This window comes from Heloderma suspectum, chromosome 3, assembly GCF_057233095.1.
Source record: "Heloderma suspectum isolate Gila_16-S chromosome 3, 16-S_ref, whole genome shotgun sequence".
Lineage (NCBI taxonomy): Eukaryota > Metazoa > Chordata > Lepidosauria > Squamata > Helodermatidae > Heloderma > Heloderma suspectum.
This window is the reverse complement of record NC_139460.1, coordinates 9,302,634-9,314,407: the sequence shown is the minus strand read 5'-3', so window position 1 is coordinate 9,314,407 and position 11,774 is coordinate 9,302,634. Positions and strand designations below refer to the sequence as shown.

At 51.0% G+C, this 11,774-nt stretch overlaps 1 protein-coding gene across 2 annotated transcripts in view; it reads left to right on the top strand.

Annotated features, from left to right (window-relative positions):
* Positions 1-375: 375 nt before the first annotated feature.
* Positions 376-11,774, top strand: part of PAK1 (p21 (RAC1) activated kinase 1) — a 121,440-nt gene continuing 110,041 nt past the window's right edge. For both annotated transcript variants that reach the window (XM_084842467.1, XM_084842469.1), the window contains exon 1: positions 376-514. The gene's annotated coding sequence lies outside the window, so the exon portion shown is untranslated. The remainder of the gene's footprint in view (positions 515-11,774) is intronic.

Here is an 11,774-nt window from a genome sequence, read left to right as displayed (position 1 = left end):
CGCCGCGTGAGCGCGGGCGGCTGCGCTTTGCGCAACGGCGAGGCGCCCCGGCGCGCCTTCCCGGCAGCGGCCCCGGCTCCTCCTCGGCTTGCGGCGACCACCCGGCAGCACCACCTTCCGAGGGGGGATAAGGCGGGGGGGAGGCACGCAGGACGCCCCCGGCAGCCAATGGGCGAGGCGGGGCCGCGGGGAGGCGAGCCAATGGGCGAGGCGGGCAGGGGGCCGCGGGGGCGGGCGCTGCCGCAGTCCTTTCGCGGGCCGGGTGGGAGCGAGCGGGGCGCCTCGGCCGGCCGGCGGGGCGGGGCGGGGCCGGGGGTGGGTGGCCGGCCGCTCCGGCAGCAGGGCGGGGGCGGAGCGCGCGCGCGGTGCCAGCCCAGACGGGCCTGGGCTGGCGCTCGCCTGGCGCGGGAGAGGCGCGCGAGGGAGCGGCCGAGGCGAGCGAGCGGAGGCAGCCGCGCAGCCGGCCCAGCTCCCCTGCGGCGGCAGGAGGGGAGGGAGGCCAGGGAAGAAGCCGGTGAGTCTGCTTCGCGCGCCGCCCCCCGCGAGGCGCCGCGCGGGGGCTTCCCGGGGCCCCGCCAGGCGAGGCGCCCGGGCGCCGCTCCCCTGCCCTCCGCGCCGCGTCCCGGCGCGCGTCGCCTCCTGCTGCCCGGCCGGCGAGCGGGCCGCCAAGTTCGAGCCTCCTCCGGGAAGAGTTCTTCCCACATCCCCCCGCCCGCCCGCCCCCGGCCTCCGTGCTGGATGGGGAGGCGAGCCCTCCTGGGGAAGTTTCCCCGCCGTGGGGGTGGGCTGCCGCCGACGGCGCGAGCCCCGCGACCCGCGGGGCGGGTGATGCGCCCCGCCACGCCGAGCAGGGCCCGGGGTTGGGGCGGCTCCTGCCCCGGGTCGCGCTTCGTTCCGCCCCAGCCTTCCGAGACGCCTCCCCACGGCACAGAACGGAACGCGGGTCTTTCCTCGAGCAGATGCTCCCTTCGCAGAATGCTAATGCTAAGAATAAAAATCCCAGTGTTCGTTCTTCCGAGACCAGGTCTGTGGCATCCCCGAGGAGGGTGAGGGCGGGCCGGCGCCCTTTCTCTCTCCACCCCCCCCCCCCCGGTTCTGAGCAGGGCTCGTTCCCGAAACAATCGCAGCTCCGCCAGTGGGCCATTTAACAAAGGCATCGGCGCTTCGCCCTGCGCCGCCTCGTCTTCTCGCAGTCGGAGCAGAGGGCTGGGGCAGAACCTTACTGGGGGCGGCATGGAGCCATTGGGTTTGGAGCGCCGGACGTCCTCCTTTATCCCCCATTTGCAACAGCCCTTGATGATGGTGATGGCAGGCTGGTTCTGGGGAACTCTGGCTGCCTTCTAGGGGCGTAACTCCGAATACCTGGGCCTCAGGAGGGTTGTGGATGAGGCTTTCGGGAAGTCGTTGCCTTTGGTGTTGGTGGCGGCTTGTTGGGGGCTTGACAGCACAATCCTATGTATGTTTATGCTGCAGGAAATCCCACTGTGTTCGGTGGGGCTTCCTTCGGTGGCAAGTGTGTTTAGGATTGGAGCTTCCATAACTATAAAAATGAACGCAGAGTGGGTGCAATTCCTAGAGAGTGGCGGCTGAAATCTTTAATTCGCCTTCCCACTCCTATGTGTTTTTGAGTTGCGGAGTCACTGCGATATGTTTGGGGCTTTGGCTAAGGCTGCAGGAGATCAATTTTGTTGCTTGTTCTTTGGAGCAGAGTGAAACAAAAGTTGATCTGCGTGTCCAGAACTCTATAAACCTGCCTTCCTCAACTGGTGCAGGCTGCTCTAAATATTGAGAGAGTAGCCCCTCATTTTGAAAATAGCACCCAGATAAGGTAGGAGTGCACGTATTTCATCATTACCCCCTGTGCTTTTCTGGCTCCCTGGGGATATTTCTGGGGGTGGTGGGTGGGGTTGCAAATGCAGGATCACTTAATGCAGAAGGATTACAGCTTATTATGCTTTAACCACTCTGTTGCACGCAAATCATTGGTATTTTTTTAATGTATTTTTCTCACCTCTTAAGGCATCCCCCCCCCGCTGCCAAGTTGGAATCGCTGTGAAGTGCTGGACTACAGCCAGCATGGCCCTGCTGGCTGGGGGCCATGGGGGTTGTAGTCAGCACAGCAGGAGGGTCCAGGTTGGCAGTGTGCGTGTGTGTGTGTGTGTGTGTGGGGGGGGGATAGCTGCTTTAGAATCATTGCCTTTGGTTCTGTGAGGACCCCTGGTTTGCATTGGGGCTTTTTCAGACTTCCGCGCTCCTCACTCTGCGTTGCCACCACACAGCAGTGACTTCCCCAGGTGCATAATCCACCACCTATCGCCTGAATGTCCTGCTTTTCAGCAGAGGCAGTCCTTTGCACATTTGCACTTGCTGTCCTCCGGTGATGCAAACCAGAACTGATTAAGTGACCTGGGGGTGTTGAGTGTGTGTGTGCGCATGGCATGTGTGAGTGGAGGCTCAGTCCTCTGATGGTGGTGGAGAGCCAAAGAGAAAAGGAGATGGGATGTGTGGGTCAAGTATTGTGTACTGCAGAGCTTGATGCTTCTGCTAGGGCAGGTTTTTTTTTTCTGTCGGGGGCTGCGTTCTCTCAGGGATAATATGTCGGGGGCCACATGGCGGTTGAGCAGGGGCTGAATCCAGCAGTAGGCTGAGCCAGGGCCAAATGTGGATGTGTCATCCCTTCTCTCTCCCTCCCCTTCCCTTCTTGCCTGGCAGGCTGCCAGTGGAGGGACAGATCACTCATGCCAGAGGTCTGAAGTGATCCCATGCAGAGGGCTTTTGACATTAGCCCGAGGGGGCCACAGGTTGCCCACACCTGCAGTAGGGGGAGGCCCTATGGCTCAGCAGCATGGAGAAAGTCCCTTGGTCAAACCTGGTGCCTCCAGGTAGAAGGAACAGGGAGGGGATTATGGGAAAAGATCTTTGCCTGAGATCCTAGAAGCTGGAGTAGGGAACCTTGGCTGTTGTCAGACTCCAAATCTCATCGGCCCGACTGGTCAGGGATGATGGGAACTGTGGTCCAGCAACATCTGGGTGGCCACAGGTCCCCCGCCCCTGAGAGCTGTTGCCAGTGCACTGAGCTTGATGGATCAGAGAGCTGACCCTCTGTACGAGGCAGCTTCATATCTCCCCGAGGGCCCTTGTTCGGAATGCAGGAAACGTGCTTATACTGGGTGGTTTCCCCCCTGATGAACAGGCACATGGGATGGGTCATCTCTGGGCATAGCTTCAGTAACATTAAAAAGAAAAAAACAGAGTTCAGCTTTTTTGTGCTTAGTTAATGGATACTTTCAGGAGAAGTGCTGAGTTTTCCCCAAGTCTGAGTAGCAGAAACTATGTGGGTGGATCATGATCAACAATCTATCTGTGGTGGATTGTTCTTGGGAAGGATGGTTGTGCGTTGTTAGCTTGGGGTGGGTTTGCCTGGGTCACTTTTCTTACTGATCCTTTGGAGAAGGAGTGGACACTAGGAGCTTATACAGGTCATGCTCTTTCTTACAGGGCAGCTGTCTCCAGGGCAGCCTTCCCTGACCTGGAACCCTCCAGGCGTGTTGGAGAGAGAGTCCCTTGGTCAAACCTGGCGCCTCCAGGTAGAAGGATCAGGGAGGAGATTATGGGAAAAGACCTTTGCCTGAGATCCTAGAAGCAGGAGCCCCCATAATCCCCACCCAGCAAGGCTGCTCTGGATCAAGGGTAGGTGACCCCATGCTTTCTAGATGTTTGGACTACATCTCCCAAAATCCCTGTCCATTCACCATGTAGGCTGGGACGTATGGGAGTTGTAGTCCAAAAACATCTGAAGGGCACCAGGTTGCCTCTTCCCTGATCTAGATACGTTCATTTTCAAAATGAGAGCGGTGCCGGGAGTCTTTTCTACCGGAAGCATTGTTTATAACCCTTCGGTGCGAAGTGCTGCGATGTGTTCTTTGCTCCCTTTAATGGACTCTCCCATCAAACAAGGCCACCTCCCTCAGAACGCTGTTCACCAACAACAACTGCATATATTGCAGTGAGCTCTGACCAAGCTTTTGTGGGGGGCGGTTTGCAGTTAGATGAGAAAAAGGAGAACGTCGGAAGCTGCCTTATACAGAGTCAGACCAGGTACTGTTGACATTGACTGGCAGCCGCTGCTGAAGGTTTCAGGCAGGATTCCTTCCTTGCCTTACCTGGAGAAGCCGGGAATCGGACCTGGAACCTTCTGCATGCAAAACATGAGCTCTATCACACTGAGTTGTGGCCCCTCACACTGAGAAAGAGACACGGTCAATGCAGGCCCCTTTCATGTAGCTATTCAGGCAGCATCGCTAAAAACACAAGTTAGCCTGACTCTTTTTTTTTGGCCAAGGATGGGGCATGATTTGGGCACATGTGTCAGTGACCAGAGAAGGATGATAGCTCAGAGGTGGAATTCCACGTGCTTGGAATTGCTGTCGATCACAAGCTGAATATGAGCCAACAATGTGATGCGGCTGCAAAAAAGGCCAATGTTCTTTTGGGCTGCAGTAATAGAAGCATAGCTTCCAAATCCCGGGAAGTACTAGTTCCCCTCTACTCGGCACTGCTTTGGCCTCATCTGGAGTACTGTGTCCAGTTCTGGGCACCACACTTTAAGAAGGATGCAGACCAAACTGGAGAGGGTTCAGAGGAGGGCAACAGACATGATCAGGGGACTGGAAACAAACCCCTATGAAGAGAGACTGAAAGAACTGGGCATGTTTAGCCTTGAGAAGAGAAGACTGAGGGGAGATACAATAGCACTCTTCAAGTACTTGAAAAGGTTGTCACAGAGAAGAAGGCCAGGATCTCTTCTCGATCATCCCAGAGTGCAGGACACGGAATCATGGGCTCAAGTGACAGGAAGCCAGATTCCGGCTGAACATCAGGAAAAACTCCCTGACTGTTAGAGCAATACGGCAATGGAACCAATTACCTAGGGAGGCGGTGGGCTCTCCCACACTGGAGGCGTTCAAGATGAGGCTGGACAGCCATCTGCCAGGGATGCTTTGACTTGGATTCCTGCATTGAGCAGGGGGTTGGACTCGATGGCCTTGTAGGCCCCTTGCAACCCTACTATTCTATGATTCTATGCTTTGCACACAGAAGGTCTCTGGTTCAATCCCCAGTAACTCCAGCTAAGACAATCTTGCTTGGCTATCCCAGAGAAGCAAAGGGTCTGGAATGATGGCCACCGACCAAAATTGATAGTACTGGGCTAAATGGATGGATGGTCTGATTTGGTGTAAGGCGGCTTCGTAACAAGAGCCATGCTGGATCAGACCAAAAGTCTGTGATCTAGTCCAGAATCCTGCTTCCAAAAGTGGCCAGCTGGACACCGTCTGGGAAGCCCCTGAGGAGGGCTTGAAGGTAGTCTCTGCCTGCCGCTATCCCCAGCCTGCTGCTTCTAAACACTTAACTGCTAATGGCTGCTGTCCGACGATGGTCTGGTTCACACATAGTGCTAACCCATGGTTTATTTAACTCATGGTTTGTTGCCCTACCCTGGGCAAGGCACTCAAACAAACTGTGGTTTGTTTTCTCAGTCCCTTGGTTGTTTATGTCCCTACCCCTTTGCCTGCTCCCTTCCCTGTATCCCAAATGCCATTGCGGCACTGTAGTACTGGCATGTAGAATGGCTGGGGTTGTTTTTACCACTCTTGTCTGCCGCTTCTGTAACCTGGTGAAACAATCCATGAACAACAGCCTGTGATTCTGGATTCACATGTAAATGACTACCCGTGATTTAAACGACTCAGAGTTCACAACCCAACAACAAACCATGGGCTGGTTTGTGTGTCATGCTGCAGTTCTTGAGCTGTTTAACCCAGGAATTGCTGGGAATGAGCGAAATGATGAAAGGACTGCCTGCTGCCCGCTTGTCATTTCTGCGTTAACAACCCAGGAATCCCCTGTTCCTGGCTTGCTTCATGACATGTGAACCTGGAAACTCTGGGTTGTTTATGGGTGAAACAACTCAGTTAACCCAACAATTGCCCATATTTTGTTGGGTTAACTCTGGGTTGTTTACCCTCAAACAACCTGTAGTTTCCGGGTTTCCACATCACGAAACAACCCAGGAATGCGGCGTTCCTGGGTTGTTAATTGCAAGGAGAAAAGCTGAGTGCATGTGACGCAGCGTTCCTTCCTGGGTTAAACAACCCAGGAATTACAGCATGATGTGCAAAACAGGTCCATGGGTTCTCTTTCTGGGTTGTTTGTGGTTAGCAAACCATGGTTTATTAGCACAGCAATGTTCACACATCACGACAACCCAGAATTCAACAATCTGTACCATGGGTTAGTGTTGTGTGTGAGCCAGGCTGTCGTCTCCATATACGTTTGTCCAATATCCCTTTACAGCCATCTTAGCCAGTGCCAGCTCAAAACCTTGTGGCAGGGAATTCCATAACTAAGTGCAAAGAAATCTGCTCTCATCTGGCCTGAATAGACTGCCAATCAATTGCGTTGGGTTCACATCCACACCCTGCCCCGAGGACTTGTATTAAGGGAAAGGCAGAGAAATTTACATCTCCACTCTTCTGAGCTAGGCATAGCTTTATAACTTTCTGTTACAGCCTTCCCTAACCTGGTGCTCTCCAGATGTTGCTACTGGGATGACGGGAGTTGTAGTCTAGCACATCTGGAGGCGCAGCGTCGGGGAAGACTGCTCTAAAGTGTATTATCAGCCATTGTCCGCGGCTTTAAGGACCGTTCAACGGGTGGTGGGTGTGCACGGTGGTTATCTTGTTTTATCATTGTGACAGCATCATAACGCAGGTTCCCAGATCCCCTTAGCTGAGTTTCACGCCTGCCCAGGATTTAAACCTGGATCTTGCCCTCTAAATATATATATATATATACACACACACACACACACACACACACCACCTATGCTATCGGTCATTGTTGCATCTTTGATTGTGACAGATGCCCTGAATTCAGATCTCGGTGGGGGGATAACTGTCAGCGTTGGTCAAGGCACTTTTGGGCCCAGTGTTTCCCTTCTGTAAAATGGAATTAATCATGGTGTATCTGATTGGTTGTTATAGTCAGGACTGAGATAGCCACCTTGATTTTGAAGGCCCATCAAGATCGAACGGGAGGCCTGCCCTCTATCTTGTTGGCTACAAAAATGCTGTCTGTGACTGTACACAATTGCTAATGATGTGTCTTAACAAGAACCATGTGTGATTTGAAAAGATTCCAAAGGAGCAAACAAACCACGCTTCTGCTTTTTATTCTCTCTGCCCTTCTCCGCTCCCCCCCCCCACACACACAACTTGCCTTTGCCGACCCACAGATTTTCACAAACCAGTTTTCAGATTTTGAGTCTAGAATAATTCCAGACACCTAAAAATGTGATACTGGCCCCTTGCAGAATGCCACTTGGGTCTTGCTGTTCATATCTGGGATGCTGAAAGTCTCTGTCCATTTCAACGCCTGCTTTGTCAAACTGATTGCATAATCTCTAGGGTAGAAGTGCACAAATACAGAGCCTCAGAAGTGTTATGATTGCCCAAGGAAACCGTATACAGCATAGTTAATGTTTAGCTTGCCTCACCCTGCCCCATGACCAGGCCTAGAATAAAGGCTTATGGCAGGCTCTGATACCAGCTTTAAGCCACTGAAAGACAAGACGTGGATGTTGAGCGTGTGGATTGGGCTGTGGGATCTATCAGTCTGCATATTTGTGGGCATTAGCTGTAGTAGGGAACCTAAGTGGAGATCTGGTATCAAATTTAGGAGCACAGGGTTAAAGTCTCTAGCCTTAGTTTTCAGGTGAGTGGTAAACCTGTGCTGTCCCACCTCAGATTGCAGGCAGGGACTCGCTGGCAAAAAATATGTAACAAATGTATATCCCTGCACATAGAAACATAGCATGTCAGGGGGAAGGCTCAGCCGGAAACCTGCTCCTTGAAAAGCTAGTTGTTTTAAGTCCAAGGAATGTTTTTATGAGGAGAAGCATCCAGTCGCATCAGCCTGTGGTTGCAATCCCAAAGTGGTACAGTCCAGGCACAGGTTCACCGCTTCAGTGAGAGCTAGGCTTCTAACTTCCTGTTTTAAGAACAGAACCACATAGGTAGTAGGGTGGACAATTTTTATTTCCACAGATGCCGGATGGGGAGGGGCTGTAGCTCAGTGGTGGGGCCCTGCTTGGCAGGCAGAAGGTCCCAGGTTCAATCCCCGATGTCTCCAGGTAGGGCTAGGAAAAATCCTGCCTAAAACCCTGGAGAGCTGCTGCTGCCAGTCAGTGTCAACAGTACTGGGCTAGATGGACCCAGGGTCTGACTCAGCATAAGGCAGCGCCCTGTGTTCCGGTTCCCTAGCGGGGTTAATTGGCCTTAGAATTCCACATAACTGACAGAGCGCGGTTTTAGCAATCGGACCATGTGCGCAGCGGGTGGAATGGCAAGCACCCTAACATTTCACGGAATGGAAAAACACACACAAGCTTTCTTGCTTATAACATCTCTGTTCTCCCTGCCAAGGATCATGTTCTGGGCTCCCCCCTTCCCATTACTGAAGGCGCTTTTTTTTTGCCTGCTGTATATTGTATTCATTTATCCTGCAATAAACTCTCTGCATTGCCTTTGGAAGCAGGTTGTGTTAGTAAACTGAGCATAATTTCCTTTAAATAGCCTATTAACTCCCCCCCCCCCTGCAATTGATCCAGTTGTAGGTATTATAGGATAGTTGCAGTCCAAATGTGTTCAGCAATGTTTACTATCTGGGTAGGCAGTTACAGGGGCCGTCAAAGGGAGCCAGTGCATTGACATCTTATGCACATACATTTGCAAGTATGTGTGCATTGGAGTCAAGATGCCTCTGATCAATTGCTCGGATGTAATTTATAAAACCTTTTCAGGTATTCCAAAGTATGTATTATGAACATGCGTATGGGGAGAGAAAGCGGCATGCTGTGCTCCCAATCTGCGTGTGTTCATCTTCAGAACATCTGTATACAGATTTCATCTTATTGATTACATTTCTATACCGTCCAATATCTGAAGCTCTTTGCGTGGTTTACAAAGATTAAAACCTTAAATATACATTATAAAAACCATTTACATCCAAAGATATGAACAGAGAGCGCACACAGAGACACACATCTTTTTAAAACAGTTTTAAACAATCAACAAAAGAGAACTTTGGCTATTGGGTGGTATAGAAATGTAATAAATAAATAAATAAATAAACAAACAAACAAACAATAAGAAAAATCCAGGACCTGATTAAAACCTCATTCTATGCAGATAGAGCTCTGCATGTGATCGGGAACCCCGTAGAGAGGGTTCACTACAGATGTCATGAACACATGCGGCTTCAGGGTAGGGCCCCTTCACTCCTTCGTGCATGTATATTTATTGTACACACCTTGAATATCTGGAAAGGGCTATAAAGTCTCAAGGATGGGGGTGGGGAGAAACCTGAAGAACTCTAGGGCAAATATGGGCATACTGAATGTTTTTTTAAAAAGCCCCCCTCCCCCCAGTCTCCTGACAAGTTGAACAGAGACAGTGACTTAAAATGGACATGTACCAGGAAGCAAGGAGGTGGGTCTCTCTTCCTCCGATGCCTGTCAGTTGCAATTCCAATGTGAAAGAGGATTGCCAAAGTTCTGCCTAGAATTGCCCCAGGGCAGCTGGTTGCAAGAAGAGAGCCTTGGATGTCACATGGTTGCATTGCTCTTTGTGAGAAGTGTTCCTGTTTCTGTGCAGAAGACAAACCCCCTACTCCAGCCTTCACCAACCTGGTGCCGTCCAGATGTATTGGACTACAACTCCTAGCATCCCCCAGCCAGCAATGTGGCCCCATGACCCCTGTAAGTTGACTACCCCTACTCTATAGTGGCTTCCCTTAGGGTGCAATACTATGCATGTTTAGACAGAAAAAGGTCCTACAACTCCCAGCATTGAGAACCGTAGAACTTCTTTCTGTCTAAACATGAATAGGACTGTGCCTTTAGTTGCCTTTTTTCTTGGCTCAAAAGCCCCAAACACAGCAGCCTTCCTTTGTAGGGAAGAGATATTCCAGCCTCCTAATTTCCCCTTCCAGCTATCCAGTACCCTTTTGGGGATGGGGGTGCCCAAAAGGATACATGGTATTCCAAGTCTGGCTGTACCAGAGAGTAATATCGAGATGCCCAATTCCTTTTTCCATTCTAAAAGTAAACCTTTAGTGAAGTGTGGATCCAGTTTTAATTCAGGAAAAAGTGCACTTTGATGAACAGAAGTTTTGGGAATGCTGCAGTAGGGGGATTTTGCAAGCAAGCAACAATCTGCTGTTTAAATTTGTATGAAGCAGATTTATCAAGGACAAATAAGGACTTCTCTTTTTCAGCACACAAATTCCTATCTCCTTTTTGCTTTTGGAGATTTTTTTTCTGGGGGTGGTGGTGCAGAAGGAAATAATTTTACACATCGTGACCTGGAAAGTGATACAACAGGACTGTCTTTTTGGTGGTGGAAGCACTCATTTCCTTCCCAGACCACAAAACAGATTTAACTCTTGGTGGCAGTTTGAATTTCCTGCTGTTTGAGATGTTCTCTGTAATGGACCACTGACGCCAAGTGGGTTTAAGTTGGCAGCATTTGCAAACCACAAGGCATGAGACTTCACCAAGTCTGGTTCATTCCCCTGGCCTACCAATATAGCATTGTTAATAAAAAGTCAACGCAAGGAAAGGAAAAAAAGAAAGAAATGAAAATGCCCTTCTGGCATCTTTTTGCTTTATAAAGAACCTCAAAGGATTGCCTTAAAATTGCTGTGCTGGCAATTAGGTTGATAAGGAGCATTGATTGAAAGCTATATTCTTCCTCCCCAGCCTCCCCGGTAATTAATTTTGTACATATCCGACTCTCTGGTTTTGTCCGTGCAATCACTTTATTAGAATAGAATTGGCAACCCTGCCTCAAGGAGGCTGCCAGGAACGTTCATATCCACCTTTGAGATCATTCCCCTAAGACAGAGGTGGGTGGGCCAGCCAGCTTCCGTCTTGGGTGGTCTCCTTTTTGCCAACTGGAAATCCCGTGGCCTATCCACACCCATGTGTCTAAATTTGTAAAGCGGGAGTGCACATACGTGGGATCGCTTAACAATAAAAGCATCACAAAACCCATGTTAAGTGATCTTGTGTGTGCACCCTTACCCTTGCTTAAGAACATCAAATGCGCCCCGCAGGATTGGAGCTGAGGCTCACCCAGTCCAGCATTCTTTGCAAGGAGGAAAGAGATCTGGGTGTTGTGGCGGAGAGCTCAGTGAAGATGTCAACCCAGTGTGCGGCCGCTGTAAAGAAAGGCAAACTCCATGTGAGGCATAATTAGAAAAGGAATTGAGAATAAAACTGCCAATATCATACTGCCCCTATACAAACCTAAGGTGCAACCACACTTGGAATACTGCATCGGACTTTCTTTTCACCACCAGACACATCCACAGCTGAGTGTCCTTTTGGCTTTGGCCCAGCCGCTTCACTCTTTCTGGCGCTACTTGGAAATTCCCTCTGCTCTTCCCCAGTAGTATGTTGGACACCTTCCGACCTGAGGGGCTCATCTTCTGGCATCATATCTTTTAGCCTTGTGATACGTTCCATGGGGTTTTCTTGGCAAGAATACTGGAGTGGGTTGCCATTTCCTTCTCCAGTGGACCACATTTTGTCAGAACTCTCCGCTATGACCTGTCCGTCTTGGGTGGCCCTGCACGGTGTAGCTTATGGCTTCACTGAGGTACACAAGCCCCTTCGCCACAAGGCAGTGATCCATGAAAGGGTCCAGTTCTGG